Below are 25,418 nucleotides of genomic sequence, written 5' to 3'. Positions count from 1 at the left end.
GCGGTGACGGCAGTGGTAGGCAATACGCTTGGAGGCCTATTCCCATACCTTTTTAAACAAAGCATGCCTAGTGGGCGGCTGCTACTGTCGGATTGTCCGCAGGAAGCAACCATAGCTGGCAGATAGATGGAGAGCGGCGTTTCTAAAAACCTCTCATTAGGATCGCATGCATTATGTACAACTGGCCAGACAGTTATACATAATGCACTATATTATTTTATATTGTACATTATACATAATAATTACGCTAAGCTTCTGTGGCGTGTCTCAGGCGTAAGGTTCCGCAAAGGTGGAGTACACAACCCTTCGTCCGCATCTCAGCAGCCAAAATGCCGGACTAACTAAAACGTGCAATGAGCTAATGATAGCCATACTGGGATAGTGATTCAGCTGGGCCATCAAACGTTTTCATGCGCTTATTTCTCAGTATGGCTGGAGGGTTCAGATAGAACTCCTCAAAATAATTAGGTTACATATGTAGCAGAGAAACAAACGGCAGTATGTGTTTGTTTACCCGAATTTTTTAACAGCGTATTGGGATGGCTAGGTGAGACAGAGCTAAAAACATGCAAATCGAGAGGAACAAAAATATTATATTATAATTGTCGTAACATATTAAACGTAAGTGAAACATGGTGACTGTAAAGCTATTTCGCAGCGTGTGACCCCAATAAGCACAATTCTCAGAAACTCAGTGTCCGGCACATTAAAACACTAACGTACGTTGCAAGATACCTAGTCGCAATGATCTGATCAGTTAAGCTATTACGAAAAATGATCGATTCGAAAACTTACTGGTACTTACTGGACTTAACCAGTAAGTCAAAACTAGCATCATAATAAAACATCAGGTAGTGGAAAAAACACTAGCTATAACTTCCGATGATATGAGACGCGTCGATAGCCTATTCGATATGGACTAAGTTAACATATAACTTAGTCCATGTCCACATGTTAACATATAACATGTATACTTAGAGCGCGTGGATAAAAACAGCGGATTGAAAATGATGGAAAATAATTCAAATAATATTGGGTAAGTTCCCTAAATATACGAACAGCTTCGTGAGTACGCAGTTTTATATAGTATAGATACAATTTAATATGAAAGCCTGTAATATGTAATAATCGTACGAAAAGTGCTCGTCCGTTGTGGACCCTTTTAGTATGAAGACATCGGAAAATCTCAAGGATTACCTATTCCCCCCGATTAAGCGAATGTTCCTGTATATAACAAATCATTTGCCATTCAACATTTTTTTTTTAAATCGCCTTCAAATAGCCCATGTTACACTGGATATGCTGTGTGCGAAATCATTTTTCTTCTACGGTCATGAAATATGCTCCCTTGCACGTTCTTTATGTTTCCTAGGAATTAGGACACAGTTTGTAGAGTTGTTCTCCTTTGAGACTCTCCAGCTCTTCGCTTCTTACGGCGCGGCGCGGAAGGGCACCTCCTACCAGGCGTCAGAGAAAAAGTCCAATGAATGTGCTTGTGAGTATGGTAAAAAGAAGATGGAAACAAAGGAACCCTTTTTTCATCTGCATATATAAAAAGAGCAATTTTTGAAGAAATAAAGGAAAGTAACTGAAGTTCACCAGTACGGTTGGAATTCGTTCCGTATGAATTTGTTGAATAGGGTGTGAGTAATGTACTTTTTCTCATTTATATTTTGTGCATGCCGCACGTGTCTGAAAATAAATAGCCGATAATTCGTTTCGAGGATGCCGCTGGCAAAAGCTACCGATAAGCATACATAATGGCGGGAAAAACATACAATGAATCAATTAAACTTACTAAAAATATAAACGATCTGGTTTTTTTTACAATACCTATTTAGTTACAAGGATTTACATCTACTCGGTCAGAAATTTGAAGTGTTGATTAGTAATTGAAGACCGAAAATACTGTATTTACCACCGGAAGTTTCGACTTCAGGGTCAGTTTTACGTATGCTTGTTATTTAAATTTCTCATGCACTAACCTATCTTCTTAATATGAACAAATATTATTTCCACACAGCAACATGCACAGTGCTTCTCTAAATAACTTCAAAAGTTTAACCTTCAGGATCGTATGTATCCCCACGGTGATAACAGCTCGAGGGCCGCTCTTTGGTTCAGTTCTCGAATTGGATATCCGTCAGTGAGAACCAATGCGAGGTTTCGCACGTTCAACAGGCGGCGACGTAAGCTGAGGACTGACTTTTAAGGCAGTGCAGAATTTGAGAGTTGATATTAAACTCTATGGACGATGGATTTCAGGTTTGAGACCGCTGTTCGAAGGTTCGAGCTAAGTTCCACAAGCTCTAAATTCCGACGTTTGTCTCTTCCGGCAATTTTATGTCGACAATTAGTTCAGGCTTTATCTTTTTGCTGAATGTCAGTGCATAACGTTATTCTCCTTCAAATAGAAAGTACACATACAAACATGGAAAGTTCAGACACGTGTTTTTCCGTTACTATGCAACATAAAAACAACAATTTCATCGAAATTTTGTTTTGGTCTAAAAATGTGTCTCGTACGGTACGACTCATCTACTACTGCTAAGGCAGATTTAGCGAACGCAAGTATATGAGAACGGCCGTTAAAAATCAATGGCAGTGCTGATAGGGTTATCTATTTCGTGCTGTTTGTCGCTCTCGCATACTTGGCAAGAAATCTAGTTAATAATGGGACAATCATCTTGATTTATATTGCCGCAGTCGCCTAATTACATTTACTCATCTTCAGACTGTTAAAGAAATGCGTATGTACCCACAAAAGAGGCAAACGGATACATTCGTGTATAGGTTTAACTGTGAACTTTTTTTTCCTTTGGAGCTAAGAAGCACTTGCGAACTCAAGAAAGACAACAAACAGAAGCTAATTTTAGAGAGTTCAGTTGTGTCCTGAAGAAACATGACGCAGTGTTTGTTTAAAGTTTTTATGCGTCTTTCCGCTTGTTTAGTCGGCTTGGGCTTATGAAGCGACCAACTCAACTACGGATAGATAGAGCTTCCTATTTATTTGCTTGAAGCTGTAAAGTTCTTCCCCGCTTTACCGTTCATAGTTAAAAAAGCTTCCCCTTGAGCATGAGTTTACTGCCTCGTCTTGAAAGGAGACCTTTTTTTGTTGTCGATGTCAGTGGAACAACCACAGTTGTTCCACTGACATCGATTAAGCATGATTCGACTAACCCCCCACCAACCTTTGGCATCAGTTTGGTCTTTATCCAACGACAACTACCCAGATATAAATGGTTTCAGCTACGCGGAGACCGGCTGTACTTAATCTTGACTCTCGAAAATTTGTAGAATCTGAGCTGTTAGCGACAGCGACTAACTAATCGAGGTACGAAGCGCAATAACAGGTGATTCGAAGATATTTTCCATCGCCAGTTTAATAATTTCCTACGTCATGGCCACTATAGCAGCAGACAGACAGGCAGGCAAGGCAATCCGAGCCAGGTGCGGTCGGACAAGTCTACCGACTGTTATCTTACTTTTATCACACTGTACAGAAAGACTGATGGCCCTGCAGAGCATGGCCTAAAGCCTTAAAATAAAGGCTTTAGGCCATGTTGAATTGGTGGTCTGCTAGACAGAATGCGTTGCGGATCAGCTCATGAAAAATAATTTCAAAAGCGGCGAACGTTCGGATTCAAACGGCTTTACTATCCATAACACTACTCGGGCTCTGTGGGACAGATTAACGCCTCGAAAGTATGTACGTGGATCTCATGACCTCTGAATGAGCGAGGTACAGCCGAAAAGCCCAACCTCTACCGTGCATGAAACGAATATGGAGCTTTTCACACCACATAGGGAAGAATAAAGTAGAAAAAAGGTAGAAGGACGCAAATAGTTGTCAGGAATGTTAGATCTTCAAAAGGCGTATAAAAATTGCGTTAGTAAGAAAAAGACTGTTCTTGGGCTTTTAAAGCCGATCAAATTGGTTAAGCAATTCGATGTTTAGCCAAACAGAAAAGTCAAATACGGCTTCTACCTATATCAAAATCTATATAATGAGGCGAATAAAAGGGCGTCCAAAATCAAGTGGTGAGCAGGGACTATAAACTAGCCGGCAAGATAACACTGGAAAAACCGGTAAAACAATTTATGTCCTCGAGGGAAAGTACTTGAGGGAACACTTGGTGTTCAAGTTTCAAGTGACGCTGTTAGACACCTCATAGACACGTGCTAAATGGTGTGCGTAAATCACTTGCTATTAAGGTCCTGACATCGATAAAGAACACAATGAGTTGGTTGCAGTGTTTGTTCCCTCAAGGCAGGCTGTGAAAGCGATGAATGGCAAAGATGTAACATGACAGCACGAACGATCGACAAGTGGTGTGCAGTACCGGCAGCGTAGCATGCGAAAAAGAAAACAAAGAAATTGCTACGAGAGTTTTCCTAGATAGAAATCTGAAATTTAGCTCTTATTGACTTTTAATAAACAAGTCCCAATGAGGCTATAGAAGACTCAAACAGAATTTTAGACGACGTAGCGGAGTCAATGACGAAATTAGGAAATACTCTGATGGCCACTGCTGGGCGCCTGGCGGTACCATCAGAGGCACAGGAAATTTATAGGGCAGAGGGATCAGCAGCTAAAGTAGATTACCACGCAAAAAATGACAACGCTAAATACGGACGACGTGCCTATTTTTCTGCGCCACGCATTCTTCCTTTGCATATATACAATATACAAGGTGGACTTGTTGTTTGTAGAGTTTTTGAAGAAGAAGTATTAGGCGATCATAATGCCTTCCGTGCACATAGCATGCAGCAAGCAGAGGTCCTTGCACAAGAAGACCACTGGCGTACCTACAAAAAGGAGGACCAGAGGAGGCTATAACATGCTAGGTTCATGAATATGTAGACCTGCAAAGTAAAGATGTACAGTGTCCTCTAGTAGAAATCTGCGAAACAAAGTTTCATAAGATGAATCGAAAATGGAAACCAAACTACTGGTGGAATATAGACATTGCTTAAAGTCCAACAATATCTAACTAAGCTAAAAGGAAACGAACGAATCAAAGTGGGCGACAACACTCCAAGAGACTACTGAAAATTATAGGCAACGAAAGCCGGTATTCAAAATAAAAGGTACAATAAGAATGCTGGAAAATTTTACCGTAAGAAATATGGGAACACACACGAAGTTGCTCTTATTGGCCATAGAAGTAATAGGGAAAACGGGCAGAAAGAAGAAGTATATTCTGCCAGAAAAGAAGAAAATAAGGGCCTTAAAATACTTGTTCCCATCTCACCAACCTCTTGATCGAGCTAAGGCCTTTATAGGCCGGTTCTTATGAAAAACGGAATTTTAAAATCAAAATAATGTATCAAAAAGAGTAGCTACAAGATCTCTCTGACATGTTGCCGTAGTTGCCACATCTATCCTCAGCTCAGGCTGTTTTTAGGCAGAGTGAAAAAAGGTGAAGTGGTGCTTATCCCTTAAGAGTAAGAATTCTTAAAAAAGTTATAGAGGCTATAATATAGCAAAGGCTTAGAAACTTTACCGAAGAAAGGAGCTTTTCTGTCTGAAAGTCAGAATCGCTTGCGGAAACAGATTGGTAAGAAAAAATGTAGATTTCCTTACTCACTTTAAAGGGGGAAAGAATAAACCTGGTAAAAACGGCGAGATATTTGGACAACCATCGATCACGCAATCACGGGAGGATACCCCATCAAGCAAACTGTCACAAGAGTGACTAGAGTCCTCTTAGAAGTAGCCAGAATGCTGCCAAACTAGCATGGCTTCCGAAAAACGAAAAAGGCGCTTGTTAGGCAGTAGTGAAGTCGATTTCGCCCCTTAGGCACCTGTCTGGACATTACCCGAACTCGTTGGATCACGGCCAAAACTAGTTAAAGGTGCCCAGCAAATTGTTGCGCTTAGGGTTGTCCAAGCCTACCACACGGTTAGCACAACCTCGGCGTTGGTCCTGACAGGCACTGTTTCGTAGGACCTAAGAGCCGAAGAAAAGCACATGTTCTGGTACGATACCACGGATGATGCGGAAGGCAAGGTTTTGAGAATGTTGCAAGAAGAGTGAAAAACAATATCTAATTTTGCTCCGAGAGCAGCAGTAAGAGACATTATCCGTAACATACAAACCTAAATTGCATTTCTCGGTAGCGCATACAGATCCTCACGAGTCACGAAGTGTTTCAAACCTTCTCTCACGAAATCGATCAAAACCCATCGTACATTTATGTTTTCTGGATTGCAGGCTTGGAAGGTACGGCGCATAACAGGCCGGCGACCTGTAGACCTGACGAGACTAGAGAATAAAACATGAAGTAAGAAACTGTCTCTAGTAAACTTGAGAAACTTGTCTCCAGGAAACGGTTTGTATCTATCATCACTCAATCATGAGAGTGTTGGGTGTGAGACACTGGCTCGAAATATCCTGAGTGAAAGAAAAGAGCTCGTAAGGTTACGGTTAAGCAACATGACGAATGATCCTTTATCAGGTTAGCTCATCTAGAGAGGTGGGAAATCTAACCAGGGTAATCCTGGTCTGATGATCCGGTGGGCAGATTTGTAGTAAACCTTTAGAGGGGGATTTAGAATTAATGAATAGTGGTCTCAACGGGAATAGGAATCATCCGCGAATCTAAACCCAACGTTCGGCCCCCATAAGGTTGATATTATGCTCTAGTGGTACTGACCCCACGTAAACTGTACTAAAACTCTCTACAAAACAGAAAAAGAATAAGCCAACTAAGAATTAGTTCCGTTGCACTTTTTATGTGCTTCAGGTCACAGCCAGCGACAAAAAGGAAAAATTATTTGGGACTTTCGATACTCAAAAAAGCAACAACAACTCTGCGCCAAAGGACCCATTTCTCTAACTATCTTGCCTTAGCTCCCTTGTCCGTTTGACATGTGTCCGCCTCTTAAATGCATTTTATGCAGTGAAAGAGAGAAAGGAATAGCAAAAGGCTTTTCACTTGCATTGCCACGCTGGCATAAAACAGCTTCGAACGCTTTCCTTAACTGCACTCGAGGTCGCGCCAGGGAGAGATTCAGATAGGCCATAGGAAATATCGTGCACGTAAAGAAAGGGGCAAAACAGTTATAGTGAGATGATCTGTTATTACTGTTTTGCTACCGTATAATGTTATGTTTATGTGGGATGAGTAATCATATACTCCGGTACCGTGTGACATATCCCCGTTTAGCGTCTCATTGAAGGTTTCGCTTAAACAATGGGAGGTCGTCATCATGTTTACAATGTCTCCATTATCACCTATTGATAATGAAATTATTGATTTTTTAGTAGGCAATTATATTCATGAATAAATGAATACGAACTTTGAAAGGCTGCCAAACAAGTAAGGGCTATTGGAACGCGCGAAAACTCGTTGGCTCCGATTATCGGTCCACGGAAAATTTAGAAGTAAGACTCTCCTAGCACCGCAAACGTTAACAGAAAAGACAACATTAGACTCATTGATTTAAAAGAAGATACTACCTTTACGGTTGCTTTCGGCGTCATTGGATGGCAATGGTTGTGTACCACGACACGATGAAGTGTACCGGTCTCTTCGAGAGTAAACGAGTTTGCTTCATTGTTTGTGCGTACTAATAATAGTAGAAGATTATTCCTAAAAAAATCAGGTCCGCATCCATAAGTGTTGTCTTTTACTTAAACCTTTTTATTAAGCAACTCAGCTCAGTAAAGGCCAGTTACGGTTCAAAAGGTACTCATGCCGCTTTCGTAAAATGCGGAAATGGCCCAAATTCAACGAGCTTCTTATTTCGTTGGTTATTCCAAAATTTTAGCCAACGAATATGGAAAGCACTGAACCTTCCATTCTAAAATAATAAATGATATTAAAGGTGTTAAATTGTTTTTATCTTTTACTTAATTTTTTTAAAATTTTATTTAGTTTTAAATTTCATTTTGGCATGTAACAAATTTAGCTTAAATAATAAAATTAGTAACAGAAACATCCTGATGACGATGATCGGCCGGAGCGTTGCTTGTGAACTGTTGAAGTAATGGAGAGAGAGGTACCTCGGCAGATCGGTTTCTCGTAAACGGTCATCTGGTAATTATCTCACACTAGACTCTGTTTACATATACAGAACTAAGAGAATAGGCAGATATTCTAATGAGAGAGAATTACATGTACGCATGATACATACGTACACCGACGGATCGGCTCTGTTTCTGCCGATTTACTTGCTGGAGTTCGTTCGTCGTCATCTGAGTCTCATCGTGTAGATGACGTTTCTGTTAACGTTTTTCCTTAATCCTCCAGTTAAATGGTTTACCCCAAAATCAAAATCAATGATCAAAACCTATATCACAAACAACGGTGCGAGCGTATGCATATGTGAACCTTTAGCTTAATACGATTTCAGATACGAATGCAGTGATGTGAAGCTGGGCCTTGATAATCATTCAACAAGTTTTATTGAAATATAAGTTCCTTTCTATTTCAGTATAGCTTCCTTACACATGATCTCCATTCAAGTCACGTATAAGCTAGACTTGCAGAGTTATCCTTCATAATAATTCTGTATAAAAAACATCTCCTTATAGTATGCTCAAAAAAGGTAATGAGTCTTTCGTAATGTTTTAAAAGCCGCCTATGCTAGAACAGTAAATTATCGTATGTATAGTAGAAATGACCGAAACAGTTAATGATGCTTTTTGGAGCAACTGAATATATAAAACACGTTCTGGGTTACAAAAACCATTCCTTAACCAAACCGCCCTATTGTATTGTAAATAGCAGAGCAGTAGATTGATAACCAGTCATTCGGTGCTGATGCCTTTTGCCAGAAGAAAATGCCCAACAGATCCTTATGCTCTTCATTTGGATGTCTTGGACATGAAAGAGCGGTAGTGGTAGTTTTGTTTAAGCTGGTACCACTCGCTATGCTGCCCATTAGTTATCTACGACACATTATAGTACTTTGTAACCGAGGCTTCTACAAGTAATTGGAAGATATTTAATAGCTAATTAAAAAAAATAAGGTTAAGCCGCTTCTATAACATATACCACGTAGTGGCATGTGTAAAATGACTTGTTCAACTGGCCATCGGGAAAATGGCAGTTGTGTGGGAATCACACTGTCAAAACGTTCTCAATCTTCACTCTGTTTTCCTCTATAGTCCATTCGATGTCACGTCCATGACCATATACCTGGGTTTGTGTCCAGAACGACGATGCTTGAATATATAATGCCTCTGCAATACTTCGTTAATGGCAAACTATAATATATGCGGTAAAATTTCGAATCTTTGTCGAGATCTAGAAATTTTAGGGTTGTTAGCATGAATTGTTCTGAAACGATTGAGTCTATAATTGGCCGATACCAAATACTTATTTTAAGTAAGTTCCTTTTTTAAACTTGACTTCGCCATATAGTCGTATTCTATCAATGTTAATACCATTATACTGACTACTCGGAACATCTCTAAGCTATTCATCTGGAACGAAGCCCACAATAAGAATCGTGAGTTTTCAGATAAAAAAAAAAATAACCCTTCTTGCAGTAGAACGCGGTATCATGAACTTCAAATGACTAACACTTTAATCAATTAAAGGCATATCTAGGCACTGACCTGTAGGTTAATTTTGATCGTTAGTTTGCTTCTTAAGCTCTTCGAAATCTTTCAACAATAACTTCCTGTGTTGGTTAACGATTAACAATTGCCCTTTTGCTGTATATTTGTACCAAAATAATATTACCAGTTTGTTTTGGCAGAGATTCTCATTTTTGATGAGAAGTTTCCGAAACGACGCGGCAAAGAAGACACATAAGATTTGAAAGGAATGCAAAGAAGACATGAAATTGATGTACTTACCGAAAGTTCTATGTTTATTCTCGTTGATGCGGCACCTTCATCCTTTTAATACTAGAATCCGCTTCCGACGTTGAATCGGCTAATGTAAATTAGAAAATCAGTCAAAGACTAGTTCATATTCGAAGAAAGGGACAAATCTATCTCAATAAATCTGAATGAAAACTAAGGGACAAGAAGCCGAAAAAGCTCAATATTAAGCTAAAGGTTATTTGAAAACCTGCGCAGGTTTGTTAGCCCGCGACGAATTAAGCTCAATAAAGATCATTACGATAATCTGCTCATATTGGACAGACGCTAATAGATCGGCGACTTTCTTCCGATTTGCTATACGAAAACTAAGCTCTAGGCTGTCCTTTATGTTCTCCTTTCCAGATTCAGACAACTGTATATAGGATTCTTACTTAAATTACGCGCGAATGTGACTTTCGTTCGGTACCTTCCCTTGGGCCTCTATTCAGATCTGATACTCGCTGTCTGTCCTCTAACATAAGAAACGTAACACAAAATCTTGCTTTCACACGAAGTATGCCTTTTTTAGTCTTCAATTCCATACTGCATGCCCATACAGGCAGTCCATGTGATAAATTTAAAATGAAAAAATAGAGTATATAATGACCGTTAAAAAAAATCATTAGTTTTTTTAAGCCGTTCGATGACACAGTCACTATTGTAACCGATGGCTCGTCATGCTGTATGTGTCCGCGCGTATAGGTTCAGTACACTCACCTTTATCGTCCACATCACAACAGGCAATTTGGGTTTGGCCATTTTCTATTATGATGTTCGCAACCATGTTAATGTCCTTGCATGACAAACGTATTTATTTATCTTTTATCTATTGTACGCATTAGAGCATAGCCGATGCTAGAATTGCGACTGGCTCACATACATTATTGGGCTGCGGTCGTGTGTGTGTCGTTTCTATTGAAAACGAAACTTGGCAAACAGCGGAAAGAACAACAACTGTTCACAAAAAAACACTGCGGGAAATTTACATGTCTATAGTATCTATGTCTGAGAAAAATAGATATATGTTTGCCTTTTGCTGACTTATCCTTACGTTCGTATTGTTTAAACGCCTCAAAATATAATAGCAGGAATAGTATCCTGTACGCAGAGCAAAAAATAACAAAAACACGTGCCAAAGACACGAAAGTTTGAGGAACGTTAAATTTGCTTTTGCTGCGACCGCTATGGGAAAGACAGCCCGTGCAACGTGGGTATTTGGTGACTGTGTATCTGCCTGTCAATTCAGCCACAGAAGCCTTCCAAATGTCCACTTGATCAAGCTGAGCTGCTGTACGCTGCCTTGAAAGCCTTCATTTCACTGCAGTAAAGAACCGCCATAGCCGACCAGTGTTCGGTACGACAGATATGAAGACACCACCGTGATCTCATTTTCGTTTCTTTCGGCCTAATCTGGCGCGTGCTGAAGTACAACTAAGCTTCTTCAAAAATGAAGTCGCGCCTCTCACCAACCCTTTTTGCTCTCGACGTTCAAGCAAGCGGTAACGATTACGCCTAATCTATTAGCACGTGCGTACATACACAATAAAAGAGATAAACATGTATATATATATATACAATTTATTACTTCATACTATAGTCAATATCTTTATTATACTTCCCCATTGCCTTCCATTTTCCATGTGACATTGTTGTGCGACGTGGAAATGTTTAATGGAAATGCTTAGATAAAAAGCTAGGTTTGCCTCTTTGTCGGGAGTCAAAGATTGTATCAAAATAAAATACACATTATATATTTTGTTGGCGTAGTTATTATTATTATCTCATTATGTAATGGTATACGTATGTCACAACCTGGAGAACAACATGATGTGTCAGACTGAAAGAAGTAGCTTCTTAGCAAGTGAATGGTAAATTACATTAAAAAAAAAAAAAAAAAAAACACTTGTGCAATATAACGATCAGCTATTGGCTAATCCGTAAAAATTTGCATAACTGGCGGTACGTCGCATAGCATTAAATCAAATGGTATAAATCAAAAACAATAACAAAACTGTATTTTTACAGCGATGCTGATACATTTTACCGGTGTGAGTTACGTTCCAGCTCAGGAATTATCTTAAACGAAAGAAGATGAAATAAGTTGCTCAGATACAAGTGGCCACAGCAAATTCAATGACAATCGCTTTATAATTAAAAGTGTAAGTGCTACACATTGCATAGTATTTACCAAAAACATCAAAAAAGGATGACAATAGTAACATTAATAATAAATAAATTAGTAGGTAGCTTTGATTTTTTCTCATGTACTAATAACAGTGTATACTTAAATATTATATTATATCACAGTATTTTATGAATACCATATAAGGATTACGGTTTTCAGTACTATTAATACTACTAGACCGTTTATAAACATTCTGAGTAGAAGCAAATCAACAATATATAAAATAAATAACAAGAAACTAGCGACTTTATCAAACGCATTAGGCTCACTGTGACTGTCAGGCCGTAAGCTTCTTCTGCAGAAGGGTGCGGATAGTAGTATAACATGGTCTGTAGTATAACATGGTCAGCAAGTGATGCTTACGGATTTTTAAGACAAAAACTGTCCAAGCCTCATTATGCATTTGCGATGATGCTCGCAAAGGCTTAAGTGCCGGCAGCGTAATGTAAAGTTTAAAGCAAATCCGAGTACTATACGGCTTCCAAACGATTTTACTTTTGTGGATGATGACCAATATATATATAAGTACAAACGAGTTCAAAGTATTTATCCGCGGTACTTTTTTTTTGTGATACATGTATACTTTAAACAACACGAGGGTTTTATATATATACAAAATCTAGGAATGTACTGCGTTTTTGAATACTGGTAAACTTTGACGGACAGCCTGTTGTAGTGACGCCAGAAGAAAGCCAGTTTTTTTCTAAGTAAAAACCACAAATGCGTCATTGTAAAAAAGAGTGCGTCGTTTTTGAAATTTGAATGAAGATCAACGGTTTTCCAATCTCCTCACGCTAGGTATGCATCAACGAGGACTGAGATTCCTTTTTTGTCCGAAATCGATAGTCTGCGTTAATTCTAATTTTCGTGCGGTCTCTAAAGAATCCGAGAAAGACTCCCATGATGCGAAGCGGAATATACTATCAATAGGGTTTGGGTTTGAAAGACCAAAGAATTCATCGAAAGAACCCAAGAAGCCATTTTTTATAAACCAGGTTTATTTTGTAGAGAAATTAACGAAATTTTCGGAGAGGAGAATGGTACTTATAAATTGAGTCGTTCACATGAATTCAACCAAATCATTTTTGAAAATTTTGTGCACCTTTTTGACTTTTTATTGTTCGGTCTGCTATCGGCCCCCCATAATTTGATCCCGCAAAATTTTTAAGTATGTGACGTATTTAAGCCATACTTCAAGAAATTTATACTTACACACGTTTATTATTGGAAAGTTACTTGCGTTAAGTCAAAGAAGGAATATTTCAAAAATTCCTAGTAAGTGATTTAGTTTCTAAATTGAGGCTGTAGTCGCGGTCGATACGGCTTATATATTTAACAATACCGACCGAAAGTTTGCATTCGAAATAAAACCACAGAAGAATTCCGGATTTAGACACCGCGCTATATATGTATATATATATATATATATATATATATATATATATATATACATACACACACACACCATTGCATGGTGTACGGGTCGATAATACGTTACGCTATTGCAGGCTAAAATAATGTGAAAGATTAAAGAAAGGCAACAACGATCGACGACAAGTAACGGTCGAGTCAAATCAGCCTCTAGGCTCAGGATTGAGCGAAGCTAAAGCAATTATCCATAGCTAAACAGCAGCCTCAGCTAGCGACGTTTACGTGTAACTAGGATCGCCATCAATTCGTTATTCTAGTGGCGATGACGATGGCAACGGCGGTCGCCTCCGCTCCTGATTTTACTAGATGGATTGCAATCTCAAACGGTTTGTACGCTTCTGCGAATGTGTTTGCTTGCGTGTGTGGCGCCGACTTGTAGCATGCTATGCTACGCTATGTAGGAGACCCTCGCCCCGGATCGACGCATAGCACCGTTACTAATGCGGAGACTCCAGTGGGTGGTTGAATCCAACGGCGCGTCGTAGCACAGAGTACAATTGACATATGGCGGTTGTCCGAGCACTGCAGCGTTGCCACGCATGCCTATGTGCATTGCGACTATGTCGCAATACGATGCTGCGGGCTATGACTACTCCATTTGCAGTCGATGCGATGCTACTGCCGCATCGGAGGCGGCTGCTCCCACAGATGCCTCTGCCGATATATCGCAGCTGTCAACAGACGGCTCCGATAGATAGACAGTGAGGTGGGGGTAGAAGTTGTCTGTATTGTAAATGTGTATCTTGTCCATGAAGCTTCGGCTTGCGTCATGAGCTAGCGAAGCGGTCGATCCTCCATAAATGTTTGCATCGGTTCACTCTAGTAAACTTTAAATTAACTAAATTGTCAGTGGCAGCAGACGGCGGCAAAAACAACGTTGAAAACGAATGTAGTCATTTTCTCTCGTGTAGCAAATAACAGCTTAAGAATGAATGAACCGTATGAGCGCCTGTATAACTGTAGTAGGACGATAGGGTGTTGTGATGCAACTAATAGAACCTCGCCCACCAACGGAACAAAGCTACGCTGGTCGGTGGACGACAACTGTCTTACTCATCCTTGCAGAGCTCGTAGTATACGTGACAATTTGGCCGATGGCTGTCACTTCTATGAAGGCCCATGACAATCGGTCATTTATGGTTATGTTGGTGGTGTGTTTATAACAAGGTCGTTCTGGCTCGGCATACATCGAAGGTGAATGGACAATGATGGTTGACAATGGCTGGTGACCACCGAATTTTCAGTGCGGTACGCGACTAATCGTTGATAGTAAACCAGCTTACAAAGCTTTAAAACAATCGCCATCGCCAGACTGCATACATAGTTATATGAGACAAGAAAACAATATGCACTGAAGAAGATACACGATACGTTTACAGTCCCTCGGCCATCATCTTAGGACAAATGCAGTAGCGTTACCGCAATACAATTGATTACGAGCTGATTAAAATCACGTGCACGCGATCAGTGAATTACAAAAATTTTAGCATTATCGCACATACGTTCTACAACTGTAATAAGGCCGAGCCGTTTTACCCGAGCCCTTTTAAAGCGCAACGCTTTGCTCGTAAAAATCGTCATTACGTTTTTACAATCCATATTAAAAGAGACATCATACAACTTCTACTGTTCGATCATTAAAAAACAGTGAAATTTTTGTTAGGGAACTCTTGTTTCTCTGTCATCCGACAAGCATCACCTGTGCATAAGTGACTAGGTCAGCATTTTGTGCATTTTCTAGACGATCTACTTTTTTTAACAATTTCTTCCGACAAACTTCTAGCAAGGACGCTTCTGTACAAAGCCTGAAGCCTGGCATTCAGCCCTGCCCGGTCGGCAGCAGCCATGCTGTGTTCGATAAACAGATCCGTCGTCGAAATACTACTCTGGTAGCCAGCCACGAACTATGCTCTAATATAACGTGTCACGACTGCACTAACTGCCCTTCTACTAAACTTGGCAGAATATATAACGCGTAAACACTCACTGTCTGTTCTTCTTCGCGGCATGGCTGCTGTCGCTGCAGCGGCGACTTCATTTCAACACCACATCAGCAAGGTCGTTCGTTAGGTGCGTAATTTGCAACAGCAACAGCAATTTGCAATGGGTCAACAGTACACAACCTCGTATTTTTTTGTTCTTCAATTCGTACCCACGACGTAATTCGTTAACGATATGGACCAGGAAAAGCAACTACGGCACTGACGAGCTCTGGTCACTACTTATGCATAGAATACACGAGTAATAGATGAGTGATCCATAAAAAACTCGTCTGAACGTCATTACCGTTTGGAACTTGATAAATCCATTTGCAAGAATGAGTGTACAAAAGCTCGAGTCCCTGTTATTCCCGGCTAAAACCAAATTCGTTTAGGTATACCACACTTGGCATCCAGATTCGTGCAACATAAAACGTCGTGCATACGACGTGCACAGAAAAGCGTACTACAAAAATAAAGGGAGCAGTAAGAGGCATCGAGAAGCACGGATTCGATAGGCAATGTAGTTCAATGGCATTTTTGACAGTAATGGCTATATAAGAAGCAATGATCCTCGTCGTTTATCCACAGCGTTGGAGGCTGGTAGCGGTAATAATTTATGCTAACCATTCGAGGGAACAAGAGTATCAGCAGCAGCAGCAGCAGCAGCAGTGCATGCACATGCAGACAGACAGACAGAAACAAACAGCGCAATTTCCAGCACTAAAAAAAAACAACCAGGTAGAAGTAGCAGCGGCAGCACTGTCTACATTTGTTCAACGAGAACAGTTTTGGCTCTTAACGTCATGGCACACATCTACATTATGAGCCGGTCAAAGCTGTACGGTTCTGAAGATAAACGATGTGCAAAAAAAATACTGTAATATGAAATAGAGGTGAAGTTTCGTCTGTATAGCACGTACGATGGCTCCTAATTCGTAAAGTATAGTATGTACTCGATAGTGCGTAATCTATCGTTCACATGTCGTTGACCTGATGCGAGTTCATAAACTCAACTGAAACATCCAAAGTTACGAATATCTGAAAGGAAATCTAGAATTAGACTACCTGCATGTTTTAGAAGATTGAACTTACATAGAAGCTAGAATACCACTTTAGTTTCAACATTTTATTGACATAGAGGTTGGCAGCGTTCTATTCATGACATTCGAAAGAAGTCATTTCATCAAATGTTTATTCTCACGTACTTTGGTGTGCCTTTAAATAGATACGAAAAACACAGATAAGCGATGCAGAAGCAGAAATCGCAATTTGTGCTTTTGTCTGCCGTATATATAAGTTTATAGTAGTCATCATCATCATCATCACCGTCCTCAACATTGAACTTATAGACCTGTTGAGCATCTGCAAAGCCTTAATAATAGCCTGTGATATCGGTGAATAGACCGTCAACAGCGAAACAGCTACGATCGACTCTATTTTCACTCACAATAGCGTAAATTGCGGTCTAACATCAAGCACTGCGTGCAGAGTACCACTTAGTTGAAATCTAACCTTCACCCACAAACCGCTTCTGATACGTCGATCCAGCAATATGTTGGCCTTTGCCTTTTCAAGCGTTACCCCGAAATCCACAAGGTATCTAATTATGCAAGAAATGTAGAGTCTTTTTTGTTATAGAAGACTGTACAAACGGGACGATGTTGTACCTTTCTATCTTAGATAAGCGAAGAGGAAACTATACATCGACTTCATGGATTAAGCCCCAAAAACAACTAACCTCATTCGATTCGTAAAGCGAAACTTTCTTCCAGAAAGTTATTTTCCTACGGTATTATCAAGCCTGCGGCCTGGTGAAAAGCTCGCACAACAATCGAAATAATGCTTTCTTGTTATAATGATGGCAAGGTATAATCGGTTTCCGCTATCTGGAAAATGATCAAGGACTCGCGTTGAGAGCTGTGTGAAGGTCGCGTACAATTGATGGAACATAAGATGGATTTATATCATATATAAAAAATAAGCCATGACTTGCCGTACGCGGCGTATAATATGCAATGTGTAATCGCAAGCATCCTTCGATGATGGAAAAGCTGTTTCCTATCTTTACACCCTGCGATATTTAACTCTTCTATGTTATACAGTAGTACATACATTATAATAACCTAAGTGCTACAAACTTGAAAAAAATGTATATATATATATATATATATACATAACGTTTCTATCATATTTAAAACTTATTCTGCAACTAGAGATTCAAAAGTCGCAGTGCACGCAATCCCTGGATATTTAAACATCGTTAAAGGCCTAGGGGCGCCCAACTAGGAATGATACTCTAAAACTAGTATCGTATATCTAAAAACAAAAATCTCCTAGTTGATTAATTTTCTCATGACGTTAACTCGTTGTTTTCGCCACGTGATACGTCGGATATTGTGCAATTACTGAGCAAGCAAATTTCCACATAAACAATTATGTGTTCTTCATCCAGATTGCGTTTAGATTCCATGTAGATGGTTAGTACAATCTCAGTTAACCGATTTAATTTTTTTGCGGTGACATTATCTCCCCGAAGCCAAAAAAGCATGGCTAGTAGTGTACCATTCTCATGACGCATACATACACACACGTACGTATATGCGCGGTTCTCTGCGCCCAAATGACCCATCACCATAAATCAAGCTACCCCGTCTTTTGTGAATTTCGTCTCATTTTTTTTCTTTTTGTGAAAATTGGCTATACTGGCAAAACAGAATGTGACTTGGTGGCAAGACGGCAGTCACTTGTTCGTCGCCAACGGTTATAGAAGGACGATTGACAAGACAAAGACGGAAAATAAAAATGACATGGCGTACTCTGTGCATCGACCGACCCGCCCTTATGATCACACATGTGTGCAACATAAACATGACCATCCACACTGCTGCTGGATCGTTGTGTGATATCAATCGTCAGTCGAACCTTTATAACTAACTTTTTCTAAACAACAACAACAGAATGAACAAATTATCCCACGCTCTGTTGCTGCCTTCTAAGAACGTAAAACTAGCGGTCACATAGAGACCTGTCGGTAATCCCAAACAACATACACGTGATTGACATACAGAAAGGTACATAAATGCGACAACAGCAGAACGCTAACCCAGAGAAAGTTAGCTGAAATTTATAATACGTGTCTATGGTTAGGAGCTATTAGTCATCCTTTAACATGATTAGAGCAGAATAACAATAATTATTATTATTTGTATACACAAAATATCAAACATAATATATAAAGATTTGATATAACAGATCGATAAAAACATGTCCACTTTTTAAATCAATTAAATAAATCCGGCTATCGAGACCATTTGGAAATTCGAAAAATCTCATTTGAGCATATGTTTTCTAGATGTCCCTAAAAGTTTATTCTTCCTATTAACCATATTTTAGCAATTATTGATCAATAAAATCGATTTCGGATCTCCCAAATCCGTTTCTTAATGTCTATCTTTTTCTAAGGAACTATTTGTTCGCTCATTCCTGCGTTGCTGTCATTTCCAGCACTAAATGCCTCAACGAGTCGCCTTATGAATAGATTCAAATAGAATTTTAGGCCTTTGAGTAGTTTTGGCCGCTTGTGAGTTAACATGATGCATGCGTTTCGAATAGTCCTTCGAATGTTTAAAATAAAACGACTACGCAATCTCCCGCTAAACCCACTTTCAATTTACTATCTATGTCCAATGGTTTTAATTCTATCCAACTAATTTTCATCATAATACTCAAGTTGTATTAGTTAGCTAAGTGATTAACAAACAGAATTAGTAAGTAAAATGGCTCAACCTATCACATCATTTTGGACCAGGTTGTCAATAATGCTAGCAGTCCTCGGCTTATGGCCTTCATTCTGTCTTTCTTCATCCACCGAAATGTCGCTAGTTGATTAGCGCTTTCGCATAACGGTGCACTTACTTACGTCTAGAAAATTGCCTCATTAATGATCATTCCTCACATTGCGGTGAGTCCGTTGACGATCTTCGCCATCACAGACTTTGATGTTCCAGAAAAGCGGGCAAAAATCTCAAGCACCCACTCACTACCGAAACTTACCAAAGCTCTTTGCTTAGTAACCATCATGTGTATGCTTTAGCTGCCGTATCTCTATTCCTAGGATGTTTTACGGCCTAACGGAACGAGACTAATTACCTTCATTTTTGTGTAAAAACCTGATCTAAGAGGGCACGGCGACTGACACTCCATCAGTCAGTTGCGGAACGGACCAGCATGCACGTGCCATACAAACCATCAGCAATCTACAAGAACAACTCAAGGATCAGAAGCATACGGCTTCAGTCTCTGATTGTATTCTGTTACCAGCACAAATTAAACTCTTTATGCAAACAACCATCGGCAGATCGCAGCATTCAAGTGTTGTCCCTATTTACTTACATTGAGATTAAACATAGGCAGCGGTAGCGTGCACTTCTAGTGGGTTACTCCTAAAATCACTTTGTTTTTCGCGCACCCAAAATCACGTGCTAGCGCAGAAAGTATTGGTCCGCCACTCTATCGTTACCCGTACCCGAAAGGACGCCTGCGGCATATGGGCTTCGTGACATGATGATCACCTCTTGTTCAAGAGGACAACTCGAATCGCATGACAAAATCTGTGTAAATCGGATATTCATGAGACCCATGTCTGTTCAACGTACTTGCTCGTCGTACAGCTATTCAATGGGCAGAACTCACGGCTGTAGATCACTGCGCCAGTTGCCAATGTTCCACGAACGGTCGCATGCGTTCCTATTAATCATACGCATAAATCAACGGACTGGATTGCTTTCGCCAGCGACTATTAGTCGTTCTCATCCTACACGTAAGAAGAAAGAAATGTAAAGTTATCCTCCGAATGTCACTATCACCCCGTTGATTTGTACACGTTCGTATTTTTCTCAAACTGGTAAACAACTATCACTTTTGAGCTTTCCTTAGATGCAATAGGATTGTTGCTTCAAACAAATATTAGTGGAAATGCGTTCGCTTAAAAAAGTGTCGCCGTTTAATAGGGTGCTTTACATTTTATTCCCATATCAGTATCTAGCGAGCGTACAGGGCAGCGCGGCGAATGCGTACGAACGTATGAGCTTGCGGCTATATGTTTGCTGTGAATAATCGTATTCAGACGTTTTTACGTAACTCAAGACACACGCGACTAAATTTCCATTAAGTGTATAAGTAGCGGATACGAAGCGTGTCGCTCCGTTCAGCGTGATCATCATGACGTTAGAGTGCCGGCACGGATTATCATACCGGAACTGGTCACCGTTCCAAAACAACACCCGACCGGAATTGCTTTATATGTACGGCTGTGCTACTCCATAGAAGAACGAATGAAAGTAGCCGTAATACTAGTAGCTCATAATATCTCATCATTACACGTATTATAATAATAAAAAGTACGTGATGTTATCATAATAGCTAATAATAAGGGTCACAGGCAACATGCATATACTTGCCAGATATAATTACGTAGCTTAATCCTATGTAATCACGAATACGGATACAATTAATTATTTCCCAAGTTTTGCTATAATGTCACGGTATTTAGGCATTACGATATTTTGCAAACTAGGTGTCGAATTGGATTATGAAAACCCAATGGTTGACTAGAACACCATACCAGCATACGTCTACGACACAGCATTCCTCGCCATCTTGTCAAGGATTAGCTAATATTAACGGTTAAATGGGATAGACACTTCAACTTAATTTCATAAAAACAGTATTTATAGAAGTCCTCAATATTTTGAGTAGTATTCATTGGATACAATCGGATACCTCACGCTTCATAATTTCTCTTAGAGCAGTAGTAACAGTGGAAGCGGCAGCGACTTGAAAAATTCCTCCTCTCTTCTTCCAGTCTTTTCCGGTAGAATAGTCCCCGTTTATCATCTTTTCCAACAAGCGTATTGATTATTAATTAGAAAAATCAGAGAAACATATCAGAACAGGCCACTCACCAACCAAACAAAGACGTTAATATGAATCAGTTTACGATAAACCCACAATTACTTCAGTTCAGATATTATGACTGCTGCACAGCAATGATAGTTCTAATGACAGCAGACTATTACCGACAAATGTGAAACTGATTATGAGCTCGTTGCTAACTCGTTCAGCTGGGGCTCACGATGTCGCATTTCCCTCGAAGGTAACTTCTAGTAAGCAGTCGCGTGCGACTCCTCCAGTAAATATCGCGCTAGTCCTCCTTCTCCGTTATTGACACATTGAGGCAAACAGACATGTAGTATAACATAATATATACAATGGGGACAAATACACACATAAACGGGTGTACGGGTTTGGTGAGAGAGTGCTAATGATGATATGCATACTGTTGTATGTTTACGCCCTGTTCTCTTCTTCCTCCTAAAGCCCCCTTATATAGGGAAACGCTTGTTTAGCAGCCTGACTAGCCCCTCGGCAACAGCAACGAAACGCTTAAGGTATTTTAGAGATCTTCCTGGTAAACCTAATAGGCAACCGCGGCTGATTCTATTTTTTTTAGCTCATCAATGGCCTAGAAGGCCCATTGATGAGCTAAAAAATAAGATAATTGTCGTGTTCCGCTAACCATCAGCGAAGGAACAGTCGCAATCAGCTACAGTTCGGCAGATGATGCTGTGCTTCGATTTGCGTGCAAGCATTCTCTCTTTCTATTTTTCTTCTTTCTCGTATGCGTTTCATATTGTGGTTACGTATAAACGAAAGTTAGTTTCCGTAATAGGGTAGCGAGTACCTTATTTGTCTGCTAAACTTAGAAACACGTTGGGATCAAAGTTTGAACCCTGGCATAAACACGCTCTATTTCGTGCTGGCAGCCAGCTCTCTAAAGTGACGCCGAACAGCTAAACTACTGGAACCATAGCATGAAAAGTTTTTTCGTACACGAAGGGCTACCAGGAATTCCTGTCAGCCAGTTAGCCATAAACCGTAGAAAATAATGGTAACAGCGAAGCACAGCGACCAGGGATCGCGTAGATCCAGTTGAATAGTGGCAGCTGTTGACAGACGTGCTTGATAATGACAACTCTGATTGTAACCAACACTTTCATTACCAATTGACGAATAAAGAAAAATCGCAACAGACTAGATTTAAACGCTTATTTTTGCAGCCTTAGCCAATTTAAAAATATGGTAGCTCTGTATGACTACTGCACGTGTACTTGACAATCGAACTGATCGGAATCGTTTAACCTATAAACATGCGAAAGATATTTCTTACATTAAGTAGTTCCGATTATATATAGAAAAGAAAATCGATTAAATAAAAACCGCTATTGACAGTAGTTGTAACTATCATTGTCAGATTTCTTCCCTTGGCAGTTCGTCATTTGATCGGTATTTAGTTGTATTATTTCGTGCCATGTCATTAAACTACATTAAGTAAGACTCATAGCTTTGTTGACAATGGTAACTTAATGCGGGAAAACTAATGACTCGTGACATCGGATAGCGCTTTCCAGGTTAGGATTGATTAAAGGGAATATACAACCAACATTCATCGAATAGTCCAGCATCGCTATACTTATTATCCGGTAAAATTTCATTTCGAACAACGTTATACCTATGGTATTAGCCACGAAAGCAGCATTGTGACGTCTTTTATCTTTTAGCCAAACACAGGCTTGCTTAGGGATCGAAACAACGCTCTCGTAAGTGCACGACGATTATCGAAGCAGGTAGGAAGCTGTTGAGCTGAAGTTAATATTAGGACATATATATAACAGCATCGTCGCGTAGCTGTGACAGATGGCAATGTGACTAAGCGCACACACACTCAGACAAGCGCCGACCACCGATCAGGAGGTCACAACCAGCTAAGAGCAGCAATTGTAGATCGGTCGAGGCCAGTAAAGATGACTCAAGATGATTTACGTGACCCTGTGAAAACAAACGGCGAGGACATTCACATATAAGCATCAGCGGCCGAAAGTGCAAAAATCCTTTGTTCTCTCTTTGTCTCCCTCTGTTCGTAGATACGAAAGAAGGAAGAATGTTTTAGGAAAGAAAGAACAAGGAGCAACATGATCGCACTGCACAAAGTGGATTCATCTGAACAGGAATCAGGAACTGCTCACGGATAGAACGACTCCACCTAAAGTGGCTTACTCGGTTAAGTTATGAATTTGTAAGGGTTAAAACGGTGATTCGAGATAGCAACTACAGGGCTCATCGGGGATGTTTGATATGGCATGGTCATACTCTAGGGATAACACTCGCAACCTGCTAGCTAAACGGATTTGTTGGATAGTTTTGACCATGGCTATGGTTTGCGTTTGTTTCTCCACAAGCAAAAGTCCCTGCTATCTGCTCTCCGTGTTTACTACGTGACGCGCCATGGCAAGGCCAATGCACATATAGTCCAGAACACCATCTCGTTTTAGCTAGAGAAGGTTTTGCGGTACTCAACGGGAGTTTATAGCAAAGCCGCGCAGACCCGGAATCAACCTATCATTATTATAAATTACAATGTGAAGGTGTTATTAAAATCGGTGTTGATTCGAAAAAAGTACGTCCAATTAGTTGTAAAAATCGACATTGACTGTGGGCTGTCAGCTTGGTACTCGAGCTTAGCGGACTCCGCGGTTTGCCGACAGCATCCATTGATACATCGTAACCTGCAGCTTGATACGCCACACGGAATCAATCCATGATTCTGCACGTAAACCAAAGAAAGAGTTGTTACAGCAATTGTTTAATAATTAGCTTTATAGATTAGAAAAAGCACTTGCTGCTACCCTAAAGGAAATATTGCCCGCTTCAAGTTTTAGGGTGGCAACTAAAATAGCTTCCAGGAACCAACAATAATCTTTTTCTCAATTTGCCTACAGCAGAGATTACGTGTTATATCTTCTAGTTATTTCTACCTGCCTTTGTCCGTTCCGGCAGAAACCGTTTCTGCAGAGGGGTTACAGATGTGGTTGCAGCCGGTGTTCTGCGATGAAACAACCTCTGGAGGAGGAGTGTGAGATTGATGACGTTTTCAATAGCTGCTCTCACTGATTTCACTTTGCACTCGCAATTGCTGCTGAACGTGTCTACGACGGTATGCTCTTCTGTTGTGGCCAGCGTCAGTTCCAAAGAAGGATCGTCTAAGGAGTCATCGTGATAGTAATAATTGCAACAGTTACACATATACTGCAGCATACTCAATGGAAAATTCGGCAACTACTCCAGAGCCGCATGCAAGGCCAAGTGAGGTGGGTTAAGATTTGTCCGCGTCAGTATTAACATCTGTGAAAGGGATGCGCCCCAACGACTGACGGCCAGTCACGTATGCAACCAAACCAAACTAGATCAGCTGGTCCTATTCTTATCTTTAGCAAGACGGCCTCAACGTTTCCCTTACATACAGGTTGATTAAAGCGCTAAGGAAGAAGCGGCGCGTTGTGTCGGGAGCACTACACAGAAACCAAGTAATAATATAATTCAAAGCAGCAACGACGACTATCATAAGGCAGCATTCCGTTGTAATGGCACAATAATAACAAATTTTCTCATATCTGACAGTCTCTATGTTTCGAGTTTCACATTTGGTATCGCCCTTAAGCACTCCATAAGACGACTGCCTCACAACGTCAATTGACGTACGTCTATGCCCGGGTTCGAAACTAGACCAGAACGTGCCACTAATATCAGCAGGCAAATACGTTATTTTATCTGACAGTCCGGAGTATTCCGGACTTTCAGATCGGAACTTTCTAAAAACTGTACATATCCGATGGTGCTGAGTGTCATTATTACCTCTGATTATTGCAGCAAAAAGAGTCGGTAGCATGTATGCGTATCGCTGTAATTTCTGATCATCGTCATACGTATGTATGACGCGTAAGTCCCTAAAAAATAGCGTCTATCTGAAGGCATATAATAACAATGATTTTAGCGAACGGAGGATGCACATGTTCTTGAAATTCCGTGAAATTTGCGTTGCTGATAATTTGGTGAGAATTTACGAAGTAAGCAAACTTGCACTACTCGCGTGCTATCGAA

General features: G+C 40.2%; 1 protein-coding gene and 1 long non-coding RNA gene across 6 annotated transcripts in view; both read right to left on the bottom strand.

Annotated features, from left to right (window-relative positions):
- LOC111263839 (uncharacterized) overlaps window positions 1-25,418 on the bottom strand; it is a 246,032-nt gene that overhangs the window by 185,839 nt on the left and 34,775 nt on the right. The window lies entirely within an intron of this gene.
- On the bottom strand, window positions 1,234-7,612 carry LOC111263843 (uncharacterized). Of its 2 annotated transcripts, XR_015312466.1 has the most exons (4): window positions 7,467-7,612; window positions 6,104-6,269; window positions 2,066-2,404; window positions 1,234-1,457 (listed from the first exon to the last, which is right to left on the bottom strand). It is a non-coding gene; the product is annotated as an uncharacterized LOC111263843 (long non-coding RNA). The 2 variants fall into 2 exon arrangements; XR_002682496.2 differs by lacking the exon at window positions 6,104-6,269.

Source organism: Varroa jacobsoni, unplaced genomic scaffold (genome assembly GCF_002532875.2).
Source record: "Varroa jacobsoni isolate VJ856 unplaced genomic scaffold, vjacob_1.0 scaffold_793, whole genome shotgun sequence".
Classification (NCBI taxonomy): domain Eukaryota; kingdom Metazoa; phylum Arthropoda; class Arachnida; order Mesostigmata; family Varroidae; genus Varroa; species Varroa jacobsoni.
This window is presented reverse-complemented; position numbering and strand designations above follow the sequence as displayed.